Source organism: Rattus norvegicus, chromosome 18, assembly GCF_036323735.1.
Source record: "Rattus norvegicus strain BN/NHsdMcwi chromosome 18, GRCr8, whole genome shotgun sequence".
Classification (NCBI taxonomy): Eukaryota; Metazoa; Chordata; class Mammalia; order Rodentia; family Muridae; genus Rattus; species Rattus norvegicus.
In genome coordinates this window covers 67065710-67084839 of record NC_086036.1, presented here as the reverse complement: position 1 = coordinate 67084839, position 19130 = coordinate 67065710, and the positions used below count along the sequence as shown (strand labels likewise).

Sequence of the window (19130 nt, the reverse complement as noted above, 5' to 3'; positions counted from 1 at the left end):
TTGCTACTTTCCTTTAGGCTTTGTGGCTTTTGAGGATGTAATTATTTTTCTTATACAGCTGGCGATTTGGAAGGACGTCAGGAGCGTGTTCTTTTCAGCACACTGATAGTTAGCAAGCTTGTTGTTAAAGGTCATATTGTCGATCCAGAATCTATTTAAATATGAACTCAATGATTGTGGTACTGGCACCTATAACTTTCCTATTTCCCTAACTAAAGGAGGAAATTTTATTGGTGTGTTTTGGAGTTTACAAATAATGGTACATAACAGTCTCTTGCCTCCTTTCCACTGCCTTCTTTCTTCATCTAATCTCATAAGAGTACAGAAGGAAATGCCTGTCACTAATTGTCTTGAAATGCTTGTCACTAACTGCCTTGGCTGAAATTTGCAAAGACTGATGCTGATGTTAAAAGTATTCACAGTAATTATCATGAAAAGATATTGCTGTGATAAAGAATTTCTCAGCATCTTTAAAATTGGCTGAACCCTTCATTCAGAAAGTAATAGGTTGCGATCTATTTCTTCATTCAAGGAAAACAATACTGACCGAAAACATGTGATTAAGTGTTACACTATGAAGTGTTGTGAATGAGATGAGTTAGAAGACAGTAGTAGAGGAGTAAAGACAAAGACATAGCTTGGTAGAAACAGAGCATTCACAGGACCCTGGTGCATAATAGAATTAGACTGATGGCCCTTTCTCCCTTGTAAAAGGAGGATTTGCCATCACTGCCAAAAAGAAGTCAAGGGAAGACATTACCACAATGTAGCATGCTTTAAAGAGGCAGCATTGCTAAATGTAAAAACCCACCTGAAGCCTGCACCCTATACTGAAATAAAGCTAATAAATTATGAAAATATTAGATAAACTTTTGCACAAATAATAATTTTCTTCCAAACTTTGGAAAGTAATTGCAAATGCATGTGGACAAAAGGGTCAACAAATGTGATCAAGGGTCAACTCAGACAAGTCTACTCCAAAATATATTATCACCAAGCTCTCAAAGGTCAAAGAATAAGTGTATTCCAATTTGCCTGACAGTAGATCTCACTGAAGAAACCCTGTAGGTCAGGAGACAACATCGTTAACTCTTCACATTTTTAAAGGAGAAGAAAGAAATTCCAATCCAGAATACTATGCAGAGAAGCTGTACTTCAGAAAGAGAGATAAATATTGATAAAAGCCAAGAGAATATCTGCCCTCCAGAACTATCATCTAATACATGCTAAACAGATCTTTGAACGGAAGGAGAAATTACTCCACAAAAGGCCAGCACAAGATTTAAAACTCACACATAAAAGAAATATATACTCAGAATATTCTAATATTGTAAACATGATGCATAGGAAATTCTTATCTTTAGTCTGAAATTTTAAAACAAAATAATTAAAATAAATTTACTGTTATGTTAAAAATAAGGAATATAGAAAGAGTAAACGTAAGTCTCCAAAAATTCTAAATATAGAGATGGAATTCACTGGATTTTGTTAGTGCTTCTTATTTTTGTGGTAACCTTTTTTATGATTATATTAACTTGCAAACATTTCAAAGTGGCTGCTACAACAGAAAATATTTTTGTTGAGCCGCATGATAGCAATAAAGAAAATCTATAACCTAAGACTGAAAAATAATAAGAAACAAAAATACTCCATAAACTAAACCAACCACCAAGGAATCTGGGTGAAAGGAATGAAGAGAAGGGAAAGAAGGGAGAAAAAAACTGAAAGACAAAAAACAATTTATAAGATGGTTGTAGGAAATCTCTCTGTAATTATTTAACTGGAAATAGATAACATTCTCTAATCAAAAGAAAACACACCACTACATGTTGTTCACAGGAAATTCAATTTATCTCTAAAAACACAAAGTGAAGAAGATGTAATCAGATATTTTATGTAAACAAAATAAGAAAACAAGAACAGACATTCATAGATAAAATGTATCTTAAATAAAAAAACCAATAAAAAGATGCAAGGAGGGTGAAGAAAAGACACCGGTGTTTAAGGGCATTGGCTGCTCTTCCAATAGACTCAGGGGTGGTTCTCAGTACCCTCCTGGCAACTTACAACTGTCTGTAACTCCAGTTCCTGGAATTGGAATCCCTTCTTCTGTCCTCCATGGGCACTGTCATGCACCTAGCGCACAAATAAACATGCAGCCAAACCACTCATATGCCTCAAAATAAACAAAATAGAAAAGAATTTGAAAGGTTATTATATAATAATAAAGTGGAAAATTCAACAAGAATTAATATTTACATATATTACATAGATGTATTTAGTATCTCTAATATCATTATGTCTAAATATATAATACTGGATAATTTGATGAGATTGGTAGACTTGGACCTGTAGTTCTAGGGTAACTTTACTTTCCAGTTTAATCCACAAGGAAATGTGAGGCTTAAAGTTAATACACCACCAATGTTCCTACTGACATCTAGACAGCATTCCATCTAACACGTTTTAAAAATACATCCTTCTCAGGTTCTGTGTAGGTCAGATGTTCCATATTTTCAACACTCTGGAAATGCATATATATAATTTTCGAGACTTTTCATAAAGTTATGATGACAGATAAATTGTAAACATCTTTAAACAACTTCATACAATCATTAATGCCAAAATATTAATGCATCTTCCAAGGAAGGTCCCATGGGCCCTGCAGTACACACAAAATAAGGGTCAGAAATACATTTAAAACCAAAGTCATATCAAAAATATTTCCCAAATACAATGCAGTAAAACTAGGAATTGGTAACCCAACAATCTTTGGAACTTATACCAATCAAAGAACTTACATTTGAATAACCAATGGATCATGGGAGTCATAAAGGACTGAGTTTAAGATGTTCCGGAGACAAACAAAGGAGATGAAATGTAAGCAAAAATCTATTGGATTTGGGGAAAGCAGTCCTAAAGTGTGAGCTTAGAGGAATAATACCATGAGTTGAAGAAGAAGATGAAACATTTCAGATAAAACTTTATCCAAACTAACAACTAACAGACACAAACAAATGAAGCCCCAAACCATAAATTAGTAGAAATCTATTAATAAAGCTCAGACTAGAAATAAATGGAACAGAACCCTAATAAAACAATCAAATCAAGAGTTGCTTCTTGGAGAAAATGAAAGACATTTGAAGAAAGATTAAACTGACCAGCAAATAAAAGGAGAAAGCTCAAGTAAATAAAATCTTAGATGAGAATTAGACAGTATGATTAGCACTGAAATTTATTGGAGTGATAGAAATAATCATTTATAACTAACTATAAACAAATTTGATAACCTTGAAGAAATGGGCCTTTCTTGAAAAGTCGTGCTTTACCGTGAATGATAGATCAATATATATAAACCGATCAGCCTGCTACATAGAGTCAAAGAAGTTCAAATCCATGCTATCACCTCCATATACCTAAGAAGACATTTCAGAGAATTTGCCATTGGTTTCTTACAAAAATTTTACGCAAATTGAAGATTAAATGAACATTGTAAACAAAATGAATACCAGATATGAAGGTTAAGGAGCTAACATCCTACTATATAGGGAAAGAGTAAAAGCTTCCATTTACATCCAGAACAGGAAAAAAGATACCTACTTCCAACATATTTTCATCATCAATGCTGGAAATATCAGCCAAACTAACCAGGCAAGAGTGAAAAAGGACAGACATTAAATTGGGAAGAGGAAGTCAAATTACCATTGCGATAGATGGCATAGTCCCCTAAAAATGAATTCTAAAAGACACAGCTCATCACAACTATGCCAACTGGTAGATAAAGTCAACAATGCAGCAGAATATAAAGCCAACATATTAGTCTGCAGTGCTGCTAAATGTCAATTATTAATAATAAAGTTAAAATTAATCCCATCAATACCAACCATCAAAAAGATGCCTCGGAATAAAGTCAATCAAAGAGGAGAAGCATATCTATAATAAAAAAAACATTTCAATACACACACACACACACACACATACACAGAGACACAGAAAGCTATTCCATATTCACATATTGTGGAACTAATATTTTTAGACTGTCCATAATAAATAAAATAATCTCCAGATTCACTGTAATACTTAGGAAAATGCCAATAACATTTTCATATAGACTAGAAATAAACATACATTTTATATGAAACAATAAAATTTCTAAGTAGCTTAAGAAGTTATAGGGGCAGAGGTGAATGCCTAACAGTAAAATACACAGCACAGTTGTGGTACAGCCATCAGAAAAACGCGATATTCACAAGCAACAACCCTAAAAGTAGGAAGTCCACCTCAGCTACATAGGCCAATAGTACATAATAGAAGTCAGGGAAGTAAACCCACAGAGCTATAGCAAACTGATTAGTGACAAAGATAAAAGGTACGCATCAGAGCTAGGAAGCGCTTTTCAATCATTCCATGCTGCGCAATTTGAAGGTCCACATGCAGAAAAGTAAAACTGTATCTTACGGTTCAAAAAAATAGTGTGTGTAAAACCAGGCAAAAATGCATACAACCAAGTCTAGAAACTAGAATCTGCTAGAAGACACCTTAAGGGTCGTGCTTGAACATTAATAAGAGCTGTAATCTTTTTAAAAAGACCATCACATCCAGAAAACAGAGGGGAAATAGATAAATGTGGTTCCGGCCTTTCTTCATCTTGCTTCTACCGGTGAGGCCACAGAGACCGGAAGAGCGTCATCCTTTGGAAAGCATCGCCATAAGACGCTCAAGCTGTGCCACCGCTGTGGCTCTAAGGCCTGCCACCTTCAGAAGTCGACCTGTGGCAAATGTGGATACAAGAGAAAAGTACAAGAGAAAGTATAACTGGAGTGCCAAGGCTCAGAGACGAGACACTACCGGGACTGGTCGGATGAGACACCTAGATATTGTCTACCACAGAGTGAGACATGGATTCTGTGAAGGAACAACACCCGACCCAAGAGGGCAGCTGTTGCAGCATCCAGTTCATCTTGAGGATTTCAATCAGTCACGAAATAAATGTTCTGGTTCCAAAAAAATAAAAAAATAAAATAATAAAATAATGTAGTTCCAGCCAACCAAAAATTTTTGCAATCAAAGAAAACTGAAACATTAAGAAACAAATGATTAAATGAGAGAAGATATTGATACAATAGGCAAGCGATTGGTAGCTAGACGGCAGGAAGACCCTTGAAAAGTACAAATACTATATAATTAAAAATCGGTGAAATATAAATATGAGAAAGAGATATTTAAACAAGCTCACATTTATTTTTCAAATGCGTGCAAATGACTAACACCGACATTAAAAATGTCAGCATTACAAATTATTTGGGAAATGCCAATTAAAACCAGATGCGATGTGGGCCCGCCCCTGTATAATATTACAAGTACTGGTGAGGATGTGGGAAATGGCACAGGGACAGCGAACTAAGACACATATGTTCCCACCTGTGGGAATGCTACCTCATTAGCAACTTCAAGTTTTAACGTTTGAAGGGCTCCGTACTGCTTCACACAAACTTAGATTAATACACATTCCCAACACTGGCCCCGTGGACAGCTTAAGGGAGCAGAGACTTCCAAGCAGAACCTCCAATTTCAGAGGTTCCTTCCCATAGCCATTGGACCTTCTTCAGAAAAGCCATATAACATGATGTAAGTCCATGACAAAGGAAAACTGCTCATTTTATAGCAGCAAGGAACCAAAAAGAGAGACGTAAGGAGCAGTTAATGCATAGGACCTGTCACCAATGACCTACTAGTTGGGTCCACTCTTCTGGATAGACTCTCTTCCTTAATATTTGCACCAGTTCCCAACAGTGGCTATACCATAGAGTGAAGCAAAGGTAGAAACTAAAACCAAGAGACAGGAGCTGATGCAACAGGCCATGGAGGAGTGCTGCTTACTGGATTGTTCATCATGACTTGCTCAACCTGCTTCCTCATAGAACCTAAGACCACCAGGCTAATGGTTGCCCCACGATGTCAATGATTACGCTTGACTATCAATTACTAATTTAGAAAATGCCTTCAGGCCTACCTACCTACAGCAATATCTTATAAAGGCATTTAGCAATTGGGGTTCCCTTCCTTCAGATAACTATAGCTTATTGATATAAAACTAGCAAATGCATCATTGAAACTTACGCAAATAATGCTTTCCTTCATATTTCCATAAGGCAATAGAATGTATTTGTAATGATTTTTACCACAAAAAAATGATAAATTTTGAGCATTTGTTTGTTTGTGTGTGTGTGTGTGTGTGTGTGTGTGTGTGTACATATACTGAAATAGCAAATGGAAACAAATTTTCCTATTTTGTTTATGTTAGCATTTAAAGCAAATGTAAACAAAATATCTTATGATAAATTGAAATTCAAGTTAATAAAGAATAACTTGATATTTTAAAATGTGTTTCCTTTTGGGGAAAGAATATCCCTAGGAGAATACTGTTCAGACAGGTATGATGTAATTACATGGCATCGCATCATCTCATCTTTAAGAAGCCATGAGAACTGAGGTCCAAATGAGTATGACTGGTACCCAGAGTCAATACTGAGGAGTACCTGGGATCCCTTTGAATTCAGTGGTATATCAGCAGCCAGCTATGTACAACTTTACTTGATAAATAACAGCACTTTATATATACCCACATACTTAATATATACCTCTTAGGATTTCTACTCTAAAAATTAGTATTCAATGGGTAACTTAAACCAAAAATAAATGTTACTCTTCCCCAGTTGCAGATACCATATGTCTGAAGTTAAAGGGTCAATGGGGCCATACATCCTCTGAGACTCTAGGCAGAATCTTTGCTTCTTCCCGTGGTAACCATTCTTCCCCCCAGATCTTTGGATTATAATTACTTTACCTTACTGCCTTACTCTGTCCTCAAATGACATTCTTTCTGCGTGTTTCTGGCTTGGCATGGCATCTAAATCTTTGTACACGAGGACAATGGTCATACTAAATTAGTATTTGCCCAAGCAGTGCCATCTGAACATCAGTGTACCTGAAAGGATGTTAAACCCAAGAAAGTCACATTTAAACAAAAAGATTTAAATATGTTTTCTTGGGATACAGAATTCTATCATAAATCGCTCATCATTCTTGCCCACTAGATTTGTAAAGTTATTATTTCATATGTTACCAACCCATTCTCCACAAACTCCATCAACTGATTTTATTGTCAATCATTTTTCAAAGTCATCAATAAACTGTTCTAAATAAGGGAGTATGATATTCCCTTGTTCTACATTTTATACTGTAGCCAAACTTGAAAGAGCCCATAAATGGGTTCTGGTATGTTGACTCTGAATCATTGATAACTAGTCTCTTGGTCTTCCACACATCTGACATCTGACATAAATAAAATACTATGGTTTCTGGCTTGTTTATGACCATATCTTGGGGAGCAAAGTCAAAGCTTTCCTGAAGGAAAGATATATTATACCTATTGCTTTTCCCATCTACACAGCTGGTCACTCTGTCATAAAAGAAAATTAGATTCGTCTGACATAGCCAACTTCTCCATACCCAGTTTTTCTTTGCAAGTTTAGGATTCCAAAAGGAAAATTCCCATACAAATAGAATATTTCAATTAAAATGTTAGGGGTCAAGTTCATCTAATAGTTCCATAAATGATATTTATGTTGATTCTCTCAAATAAATGAGTCTGATAGGCCTTGATAGGAAGTCTTTCAATACTCACAGAAAATCACAAATTTAAGAAATTCCTGATTTTAATTTTCACTAAAACTCTCATGAAAAGGTTTATTGGACTATGTAACAGATTCTAATACAAAGATTAGGCATTAAAATGTAGGAGACAAAGCAAGCTAGTTCCATGGTTTGACTGATCATTCCGCAAAGTTGTTTGCCTGTCTTAAAACCATAACTGCTCACTGGTGCATCAATTATGTTTAATATGGAGGATAAATCATACTCTTGTGTCAAGTGATATTGCCATTTTAGCCACATCTAGTTTTCACCTTAGAATAAGTAAGACCGTCTCCTTGAAGTAAAAAGAGAAGCGAGTTTTACTCACTAACCCATGACTTGAGTTCTCTCAGGTTATCTCGTTGGATGTTAGTAACCTGTCAGTGTGTGACAGTAGCCTATACACATGGCTGAGTGTGAAGAGGTCCTGCTAAATTCGCTTTGAAAGCCAGTCTGAATTGTTTAGTTTCACAATGGCAGCTCCCCTTTGGTTCTAGACCATTTCTAGGAGCACCTTCATGGTTTTGTCCTTGTTAAAAAAAATTGTCTATTAACCCTTTCACTTGTATCTTTCATTTTCTGTAACTGATATGCAGTATTATAACTGCTTCCTTCCATAGCTTTTAGCGTCTGCTCTGTTTTTCTTCTTTTTCTACTTGGCCTCTCTTCATTTCATTCACCTCTGTCTCTAGCAAAGACCTGTTTAGGCATCATGGACTGACATTAACTTTCTTGATATTCAGTTTTGACGGCACACTCCTGTATTGGCTGTATTCCCGGTGACAATAATGAGCTTGAGCACTTAGGGATTCAATAGTATTTTTTTAAGTGTATGTGTGATACCCAAAAATTAAATAGAATATAGAAGTTGTTCTATGCCTCCCTGAAATTCAGAGTGAAAAACAATATTCAGTAATTACCATTGTCAATGAAATGGCACGCTTTGCAGAGAGCCACATGCTAATTTTCCTATGATACTTGACTTTAAAAAAAATGTAAATATCGTGTGTAGCCTCCGAATAGCAGCTGACCTGCTAAAGACCTGATCTGGAAGCCTAGGAAGCTCAAGCTGTCTGCCTAAATCAAGTCAAGCACATCTATCCCTCCCACATATATAAGTTTCTCAGGCATAGTAATCATATTCTTTGCATAAATTAAATTGCTCTCAAGATTTCCATCCGTTTCTCTTTGGGATAAATTTGGTGATATTGTGAATTTTGTAGGATTTTCTTTTTGTACCAACCCTTAAAATTCTTAGATTCCCCTAATCCTCAGGCAGGTTGTTCTAAATGCAAAAAGTTTAAATGTGATTCTACAATAATGTGCTTTCTTAGTTCTGCACCACAGCTTAATGGAAGTGGTTTCCCCAGTGGCCCCTGTATGTGAAACCAGTATTGCTGGGCCGCAGGTGTGCTGTACCATGACTGGTAATGAGGAAAGCAAGAATTCTCAAGGTAGGATAAGCATAAAGTAAATTATCTGGTTTTATTCAAATACCATCGCTCAAATAACAGACACCGTTTGTTGTACTCACTCCCCACTTCTCAGTGTGGAAACCCCATTTCAGAAACCACGAGAGCATTGGCATAAATATTTCAAACAGAAGTTTACAGGAAAACAGTGTCGTGGAAACACAGTAAGCCGGGAAAGTTGCAATTTGATCAAGCCCTGAGTTACATAATTTAAGCCGAGACATTTTGTCTGTATGATTTGCTGGGAAAAGTTTCTTCTTTCAGCTTGTTTAAGCCCTACGACTACTTAAAGAACAAACAAACAACAAAAATAAAAAAGCCATACATTTAGTGACTAGGCATCAAGTGGAATGATAGCCACACAAAATCTTTCCTGATTTTTTTAAAAGTATTTTGTAATTTGTAAGCGCTGCCTTTAAATTGGCCAGTGTAACGGGGCTGGCGGAAGTCGTTAAAGAATTCCACCTCAGATAAATCCTTTGTGCCTTAGTCAGATATAAAATCATGGAGACTTGACATTTTGTTATTTTTCTCTCCTGGACTCACCCATTATTGGAGCAAGGCCCTGAAAGCCAGCCTGAATGAAACTGTAAGAAAGCCATTGGTCCTAAGGGGAGCCCATGGCATGACGGTCACAGAGATAATCTAGACCACTCTTGACAAGCAGAAAGCAGTCAGACCCCAGTGCCATGGAGATGCAAATGCTGTTCTCTGCTATGCTGTTATTAATGATCTCTTTCTCCTACCTGAGAAACTGCACCTGGATGACCATACCTGTGAAATACAGAAGAGAGTGGCAAGAGAAAGTGGATGACAGCTTGGATATTTATGTTTGTTCTGTCCAGGATTTTACTTTTCTTTAAGGACATTTCATTACACATTCCTTTCCTGACCTCTAATTTATTTTCGGTCATCCTTGAGGATGTTGCATTAAATATTTCTTTCCTTTGTGATATACTACAAATTAAATTGAGGAAACCTAGGCAAACAATTTTGTTGAATAAAAGAAAGCAAAAAATGTTTTACTGGCGTACTTGCTCATGCAAGAAATTATGACTAAGTCCAAGCTTCTCTCAACTCTCATGCTTCCAAATCAAATTTAGAAAAGAACCCTACCGTAATTCATAGTACTCACCTGTGCCTACCCCAGCGCTGGGCCTGTTGAGGTTTGGTCTACTGCTATGTATCGTGATGCTAAATTCTATAGCCAAAGATCTAGGCCTAGGCGTGGCTTCTCCTGTTTACAGGCTTTTGTTGTGCAAACTTTTTTCCTTCATTTAAAACGATTGATTAAATAAAATTGGCTACAGCCAATTGCTGGAGGCATTGGAGGTAGATGGGTTTGGAGTGAACTGTTTGGAGGTGGTGAGACCAGGAAGAGAAGGAGGGATGAGGAAACATAGGAGAGAGGAATCCACTGTGAGTAGAGACAGACTATGAGCACAGGGCCAGGAAGGACAGCAAGTATCTGGGGTACACCGCTAGGGAGGTAGCCAGGCCAGCTGTGAGAAGAGGACATTAGGGGTCCCCCTCCCTAGTAATTGTCAAAGCCAAGTAAAATCACCATAGTCTGAGTCTCATTTATTTGGAAGCTAGTCCAAGATAAGTTTAAATTTCTAGTACAACACTTTGGCACACCTTACATGGGGCATAAAATCAATCTGAGACAAATTACAGGGTAGAGAGGCACAATCCTCTGGGGGAAAAAAGTGGCTTTTGAGCTACTGCTGGTTTGGAAAGGCTGGACTACAGCACCAGAGAAGGCTTTGCACTTACTCGTCTGTGGATAGGAATAGGCTGAGTTCTCCTAAGAGCTTCATGGTGCTCTGGAAGCCAGCACTCTGCTTGGCAGAAAACACAGCTTATGCTGAGGCCCACGGACAAGAATGGAAGTCTAGTCTGGGCCCACTGAGAACCAGCCTGCTGTCTGGTGAAAGGCGCCAGAGCGACCAAGCATGGCAGGGCCCATGGACCAGAGACGGCTGACTGATGCCCAGGGATGAAGACCTAAAGCCGAGTGGAAGCAGGGCAAGTTGTAGAGGCCTGGCCAGGGCTGGCAAAAGGCAGAACAAGGAGCCCTGAGCTAGCTGAAAAGCTGGGACAGGGCTCATGCTGCACAAGGTATAACCTAAAAGGTCTCAAGACTAAACTGATAAGGTATTGAGTTTAAAGAACAATGAAAGAAAGGGAACCTAGAGCTATAAAATAATCATAGAGAGAAAGAATTAACTTAAAAATAAGAAAATAATGTCCTTAGGGAAATGTTTTGAAATTATAAAAAAAATGTTTTCTATATTTGAGATGGAGGGAAACATAAGTACATACTGAATCTGGATTCGACATGGTCTTGCTTTACTTATCAGTCTGCAAATGCAAATGGCTATTTTTCAGTGGTTACTGTTTTATGTGTCATCTTTGGGAGAAATCAGAATAAGTCTTGGAGAAATTTGAAAATTTAGATACTAAATTAGAGACTGTAAAATAGAAGTTGAAAGATCTTTAAGTCAAAATAGGAAACCCTCTGAAGAATCCAATCTGGAACTTAAAATAACATAAAACAGGTAGTTCCAGGCAGGAAGTTTCCACAGGGCCTTGAGAAATTAGAAGGGCAGCCCATAGAGATAAATACATGGAATTAAGAATCCAGATTCTGTCTCTGCAGAACTTAAAGAATCCCGCACAATGGACTGTGTTTCATTTTCTAGAGTTTAGAGAATTGAAATATGTACACATGTTGATACATAATATACTGGTAGATGTTTGGAGTTCCAACAGACTTCTGCCTTGAGTTCTGAGGGCTAGGATTCTGAGATTGCACATTTATTAAATTTGATGGCTGTTTGGAAAATGCCTTTACAGAGTGAAACTTATGATGTTCAGACATATATATGTCCATTAAAATACAACAATTTTATGGACATAATGGCATGTAGCCTATTCTGGATATAGCATACAGTCCTACAGGTCAAGACATTATAAAGAAACAGCATGAAATGCTCAAAGAACAGAAGAGGGATATGGCATCTCCCAAAGATTGTTCAAAATGTGCTTTGTTGATATATATATATATATATATATATATATATATATATATATATATACACATATATATACATGGTTAATAGATCTTGTTAATTACAAAATCCTCAAGACTTTTCATACCAATCTTCTTAACAATGTGGATAAAAATTGATATTACAATCTGATATACTTCAAACTAACTTATAGAAAGACAGATGTCTTTCATCTGCTCAAATAAAGATCATAAAAGCATCCTTAATTGATATGTGCATGCCACACATTCCATAAAATGTCTTACCAGAACTATGTATGGCATGTAAGGTTTGCCTATTGTAGAATGGAATTCAGGAGGGCAGCCCTGACAGGATTCATCCTTAAAGATGCCGAGATGCTGGACCTGCTGTTCCAGCTCCCTGCTTGATCCTGCCTAAACTGCATTGAAACTGTTTCCCCTAAAGACTTGCTTCCATGACATTTTGAGAACAGCTAGCTTACCCGATCCAAACACTGAGATAATTCCAATCAGGTTCTCAATGAAGTCTGCCCATCTCAACACAGAGAAAATGGACAACAAATGTTACCACTAGCTTTCTTAAGACTAGCCATTTTTTCTAATTATCTAGAGCCCCCCAAAAGGAATTCTTTTCCCAATATTGGTGGGAAGAAATTAGCTTTCTTAAGACTAGCCATTTTTTCTAATTATCTAGAGCCCCCCAAAAGGAATTCTTTTCCCAATATTGGTGGGAAGAAATTATTAAGACTGTCATCCCAGTCCCTTAAACTGGGGCAGATAGTTTTAATCCTCTTATGAATTATAGATATGTGGATTTAATGGTTTTATATAGAGAGGAAATAAAATAGGTAGCTTAGACTAGACAATTTCTATCTTTTTTTTCTAGTTAAGGGAAAGGGGATGTAGAAATAGAAGAAATTGGAGAAATAGGAGTAGGTTAGTGAATCTACTCTTAAAACAAAAGTATTTTATAGCCATAGTATTATATTAGTACAGAATTTTATATATTGAATCTGGTTTAAGGTGTTAATTGGTATAAATTTATATGTATTGAGACAAAATTTAAGAGTAATTTTTATTATAACATAATATATGTATATTTTAACGCTTAGATAGGCATTGTGTCTGTGCACTCATTTGAAGTACAAGACTTAATCTCGGTTCTTTTAATAGGTACTATGACAAACAGTTTAGAATAATTATGTAATGCAAGCTAATGAACAGATAGTCAAACTCATGGCCACATTAGATTCTAATTTAGTTAACTACAATAAAAATGTCTTTAAAGGTTATTCAAATAGTAAAGCTAAAGGTAATCGATGTCTAACATTTAAGTTATGCTGTACAGGCTGATGTTTTTCAAAAGCATCAGAGAGCCACAAAATATAGCATTAATGTTATTTCCTTACTAAAACATCTTTGGACTACGAGACATGTCTGCTCCTGACGGTATCCCCATCTTCAAAGAAGATAACGAGCATCGGTACCTCCGTGTGGAGCTGCTCTGACTGTGGCAAGCTAGCCACCAGGCAAGAAAGACCTTAATTTCATCTGCAGACAAAATGCTGTCCACAAAAGGCAAACAGATGCAGGATAGTTGACTTCTAAGCTCTGCTTCAGTTATGATCTATCAGATGCTCTGGGCCAGGAGGAGGAAGATAAATGCTCCAACATTATAAGGAGTATTCAGGCTATCCAGGTGGTAAACTATCTCTGCCATTTCTATGATTTTTGGAAACTGGATCCCTATGCCTCCCGCATGCTCAAATATTTATTCTTTCTTAAATGGCTGATGGTGTTCAAGACCAATTGGTTATAGTCAAGATTAAAATCTTACATTGTTTGGCTTAAAGAAGACGTTGTAGATTTAAAAAGATAGTTTTAGGATGGTAAACCAAGTTAAAATCAAAGATGATTCAGGAACAGAATTGCAAACTCATTTAGTTAGCTTAGATGATGAAATCTTTTATCTCAATTGCCAAGTATAATGGACAGAACACTATAAGTGTTTATCAGACATTATAAATCTCATAATTGTTATAATTGTGTTCAATTTATATCTGAGAGAAAAGGAAGCTATTTATTGGACTAAAAGGGGGCATTGTTGAGGTACATACGTAAGTAAGCCAAATGAGTTGGCTACAATTTTCAACTAATGACTTTTATTGGTTTTATTACTGTCAAAATGAAAAATATTATCTTACCAAATCGTTACCAGAAGAGTTTGTTTTAAAAGCCTGTCTTGTGCTTAGCATATAACTTGGTTGTTAGTGTTTGCTTACCATGCAAGAAACTTTGGGTTGAAATGATATTGTACAACTGAGAAAGAAATAAGGAAAATAATCCTGTTTACAATAGCTGAAAAACAGAATCAACTAGCAATAAATCTCACCAAGTAAGTGAAAGACATCTATAATGGAAATTTGAAAGCACTGAAGACTTTAGAGACGATGCCAGAAGATGAGGGAGCCATCATCAGGATGCAAAGTGAATACAGCGAGCATTGGTACATTGTCAAAAGCAACCTACAGACATGATGCAATCCCAATGAAAAGTCACAGAAAACTGACATATCCTAAAGTATGGATGGAAGCACAAAAGACCCTGAATGGGTAATTGAATAGTAGTCAAAGAAATCCAAAAGAACAATGCTAAGTTGCTTCTCAAGTTGCATAAGAGAGCGATAGTAAGGAAAACGGAATGGTACTGATAAGACACATGGATTAGTGGAGTAGATCCTGAATTGAGAATCAAACTGATGTATCTATAGCCAGCTGAATCTTGAAAACAGAACTAAAAACATACTTTGGAGAAAAGATAGCTTCTTCAACAAATAGTGCTGGGAAAACTGGACATTGTATTCAAAAGAGTAACATTAGATCCTCATCTTTCTTGCACCCTATATTAAAGTAAATTTAAAAATGTTTCAAAAATTGTAATTCAGGAACTGCAAGTCTAAAACTATTAGGGGAAACACTTCATATAGAGGATCAGGCAAAGATTTTTGAAAAGAAATAAAATAGCTCAGAACATACTACTGACAATTTACAAATAGGATTGCATGAAATTAAAAAAGGGTTCATGCATGAGTCAAGAAAGATTTCTTATTGGTTAGAAGCATGTGCTGCTCTTTCAGAGAACAGGACTTTGGATTCTAGCTCTCACATTAGATGGCTTCCAACCACTTTAAATGCAGCTCTAGTTGATCCAATGACTTGGGGGTTTTTTTGTTGTTGTTGTTTTTTTTTGTTTGTTTGTTTGTTTTGTCTTGCTTTTTGACTTCTGAGGGCATGAACATATACACATACACAGAAATACAAAATATATAAAATATATGCAGAAATCTTCTGCACTATGAAATTAAATCAAATAAAGAGACAGCCTACAGAATGAGCGAAAATTGTTTGTAGTGGTATATTTGAGAAAGGATTAGTATTTCTAATAGATAAGAACTCAAAAATCAAACAAGCCATCAGATAAATAGGCACAGTTCTTAAAAAAACACAAATGGAAGTAGACATATGAAGATATTCCATGTACTTGACCATGAAAGAAATAAAAATTAAAACTATTATCATCCTATCTTATTATAGTCATAATAGCTCCCATAAAGCAAGTAACAGCCAACATTGCAGGAGTACAACGAAAAGGGTCACTACTGCTAATAAAATGAATTGGTTTAGACATTACTGTTCCATGTTCAGCATGAACATTACACAAAAGTGAAAAAACTATTGCCTCAGATATGCCATTTCTAGGCATATGCTCAAAACTTCTAAGTCAGCATACAAAAATATTTGTCATTTCTGCTTTTACAGCTATAGTTACAATAGACACACTTTGGAATTAGTTTGTCTATATTAACAGGTAAGTCAATAAAGAACATGTACATAGTAACAATCGCTTTTTTTAGGATAGGGTGTTTATTTTTAATTATCTAAATTTAATTATGTAAATGTGTCTGTGTGTGTGTGTGTCTGTGTCTATGTGTGTGCCTTTGTGTGTGCGTGTGTTTGTGTCTGTGTATGGTTTAAATAGGAGCATGATAAAAATAATAATGAAGAGAGCTGAGTGGCATGAGGCCAGTGCCTTTATAGATTACTTCGATTCACAGTTCACTTCCTTCACACCTTCCACTTCATTCCATCTTCCTTCATCTGTCACACTAAGGTCTTTCATTCCACTGTAGGAATGCTTTCATGCAATATCTGTATATGTGCCCCTTTCAACTATATAGTCCACAGACACACATATACACACATATATAGATATATAGAGATATAGAGATATAGAGATATATTTCTGGTGTCAGACATGTAGAGATATGTTTTAAGAAGTGAATATAGTTTATTAGCTTTTATGAAATATTTTAATCACCCATTCCTTCCTATGTATTGTCAAATAGGTCTCCTGATTAAAAAGTCAACAAAATATCTATTTAACTTCATTTTTTTTCTCAAGCATAGCTATTTAGGTTGACCACAAAAAGTACTCTATCCTCATCATGGTTCTAACAAAATAAATAAAACTTTGAGTTAAATGAACAAATCCACCACTGCATAGGAAATGAGAGAAAAAGGGATATAGTAGAAATGTAAGAGTTCTAATAGATTGTCGGTGGTTTGTGAGTTCTCTCTCTACTCCTGGCAAACCAAGCACACTTTGCAATCTGAAACCCTCAGTTACATGCAGCTGTACGTGTTAAGTTAAACATTTCATGTCACTAGGGACACTGAAAATGCTTGGCCACCATAGGCTGCCTACTGCCTACAGACAGAGCTGGTACAGAAGCGCTCATATCCCCAACCCTGACACAAACTCATCACCTCGTCACTATTCTCCGGTTCATCTATAACCTCCGACCCGAAGACTCAGCAGTTGATCTTTGGCATAACCATTATTACTGCGGTACAAGACACCAAGTTGATTGTGGGAATACTCATGGTGGAGACACATAACAACCAGAAACATCAAATTCCCTGGAATTATATCTCCTAATAGTTAGAAAACAAACCACTTTGGTTTTTAATATGAGCTCCCTTTTATTTTTTCTCGCTAGCTGTTGTTGCTATCTGAGTCTCATATCTAGTCCCCAGGTCAGTTTGCAGGGGAACTGATAAGAAGGACAGTAGGAGCTCAACTTGAAGCCAGTGTTATGTTCCTCTTATTTATCTTCTGCATACTCCATCATATAATTTTGTTGTTGTTTGTTTGAATCAAGAAAGATATGTACTGATTCACTTTTTTTAAAGGCCCCGTTCAAAATGTATCCAAATATAAACTTTGGAGGTGAAGATAACAACTGTCTTGGAATTTTGAAGTAGAATATAGACATTAAATTCAAGAGAAACAGAACCACGGATTCGCACTAAAACAACTTTCACATGAGCAATATATCAAATCAAGCATTTGGCTACATTTAGGTGTTTTATTATAAAATCAAATTAAAGATCTAGATTTAAAGTTTTAATTGATCTTTAATTCAGAAAATGAAGTCAAAATAGAATTTTGGGCAAGCCAAAGGCCACTCTCTGATTTTCTTCACTAACAGCATCCATGGCATGAGTTAATAAGTAATTTGACTACAATTTCCTTCTAAACCAATACAGCTACTTGTTAAGCTGGATTTCTTTGTTATGGTTTCCTCCCTGCTTGCCCTGTACAAGGCACAAAGCTTACAAACCATTGTTAAATAATTCACTCTCCCATTTGTCAGGGATAATCTGTTTTAAGAGAACTTAGACAAATCTTGATAATGAAAATGATAATCCAACTCATGGCTTGCTGTGTTAACCATCATACCTGTTTAGAATTAATTTGGCATGTGGCTTGCATTTAATCTTAAAAGTCATTTAGAAATGTGAACCTGGAAAACATGAGGATGGTAGTATTTAAGAAAAAATTCCAAACCTGACATGGATCCAAATGACTGTTAGAAACTTGAACAATCTCACTGATGTGTAACTCACTACCCCCTAAGGCAACCTACTCTTTAGGAGGGATGAAAGTGATAGCTGGGGCTTTTGCTTATCTGTTTGTTTGTTATCTTTGACATTTTTATAATGGTATGATAAACAGGCTGTCTCTCCCAGCCAAATTAAGTGGTAAGTGATATTTAGAAGCATTTATGTACATAGAAGAGAATTCTACTCGCATTTTTTGACAAGTAATAACGCAAACCTTCCAAGTAGCCATGATGTAAATGAAATTTTTATATAATAAACAGTGTATTGGACACTTCTTGTGATTATTATCTTCTAGTCTCATGCTGCTACTTTTTCCTCCTTAAGATGAATCCACAGTAAGCCCTGGGAAGGGTCCCACACCTAAACTTAAGACACCTGTAGAGCAGGTATAGCAGGTAACAGAAAAATAATCCCCCGGGCTATATTGCCATTCTCCCTAGTTTATAATAACACAGAGACCTTTGCTCTGTCTTGATTTCCCGAAAACTATAATACTGATTCTTCTTTTCCTATTCCTCATCACCCTTTTCTCCTCATAGGAGTATTTTAAGCTCCTTAAATTTCTATACTTTGCCATCAACTTAATACACAAGCACTTACTTCTGTACGAACACTGGCTTTTATCCGATCTGCAAGCAGAATTCCTCAACAGAAAATTCTAAAGGACATTTTGCAGATTTTAAATGAGCAGAGTTCAATGATGCATCTGAATCTATCTTCGCTTAGAGACCTAATGAGCATTACCTATCTTTTTATGCTGCTCTCCCACCCCTCTAAGCATTGCTGCCCTTTCAAGAAACACCATTGTTGATTTTGTTTTGCTCTCTGTGCCTTTCCTGATCATTTCTAATCAGTTTAAATGTTCTCTATCACTTGTTTGTCTCATCTCAAGCACCTAGCCTCTCTCACAAGCTTCAGGCTTAATTGTCCCAATAAAGGAAACAAAGTATGAGATAAAATACA

The 19130-nt window shown here is 36.2% G+C and overlaps 1 pseudogene; it reads left to right on the top strand.

Annotated features, from left to right (window-relative positions):
• Rpl37-ps3 (ribosomal protein L37, pseudogene 3) overlaps positions 1–4965 on the top strand; it is a 64958-nt pseudogene extending 59993 nt beyond the window's left edge.
• The last annotated feature ends 14165 nt before the right edge of the window (positions 4966–19130 follow it).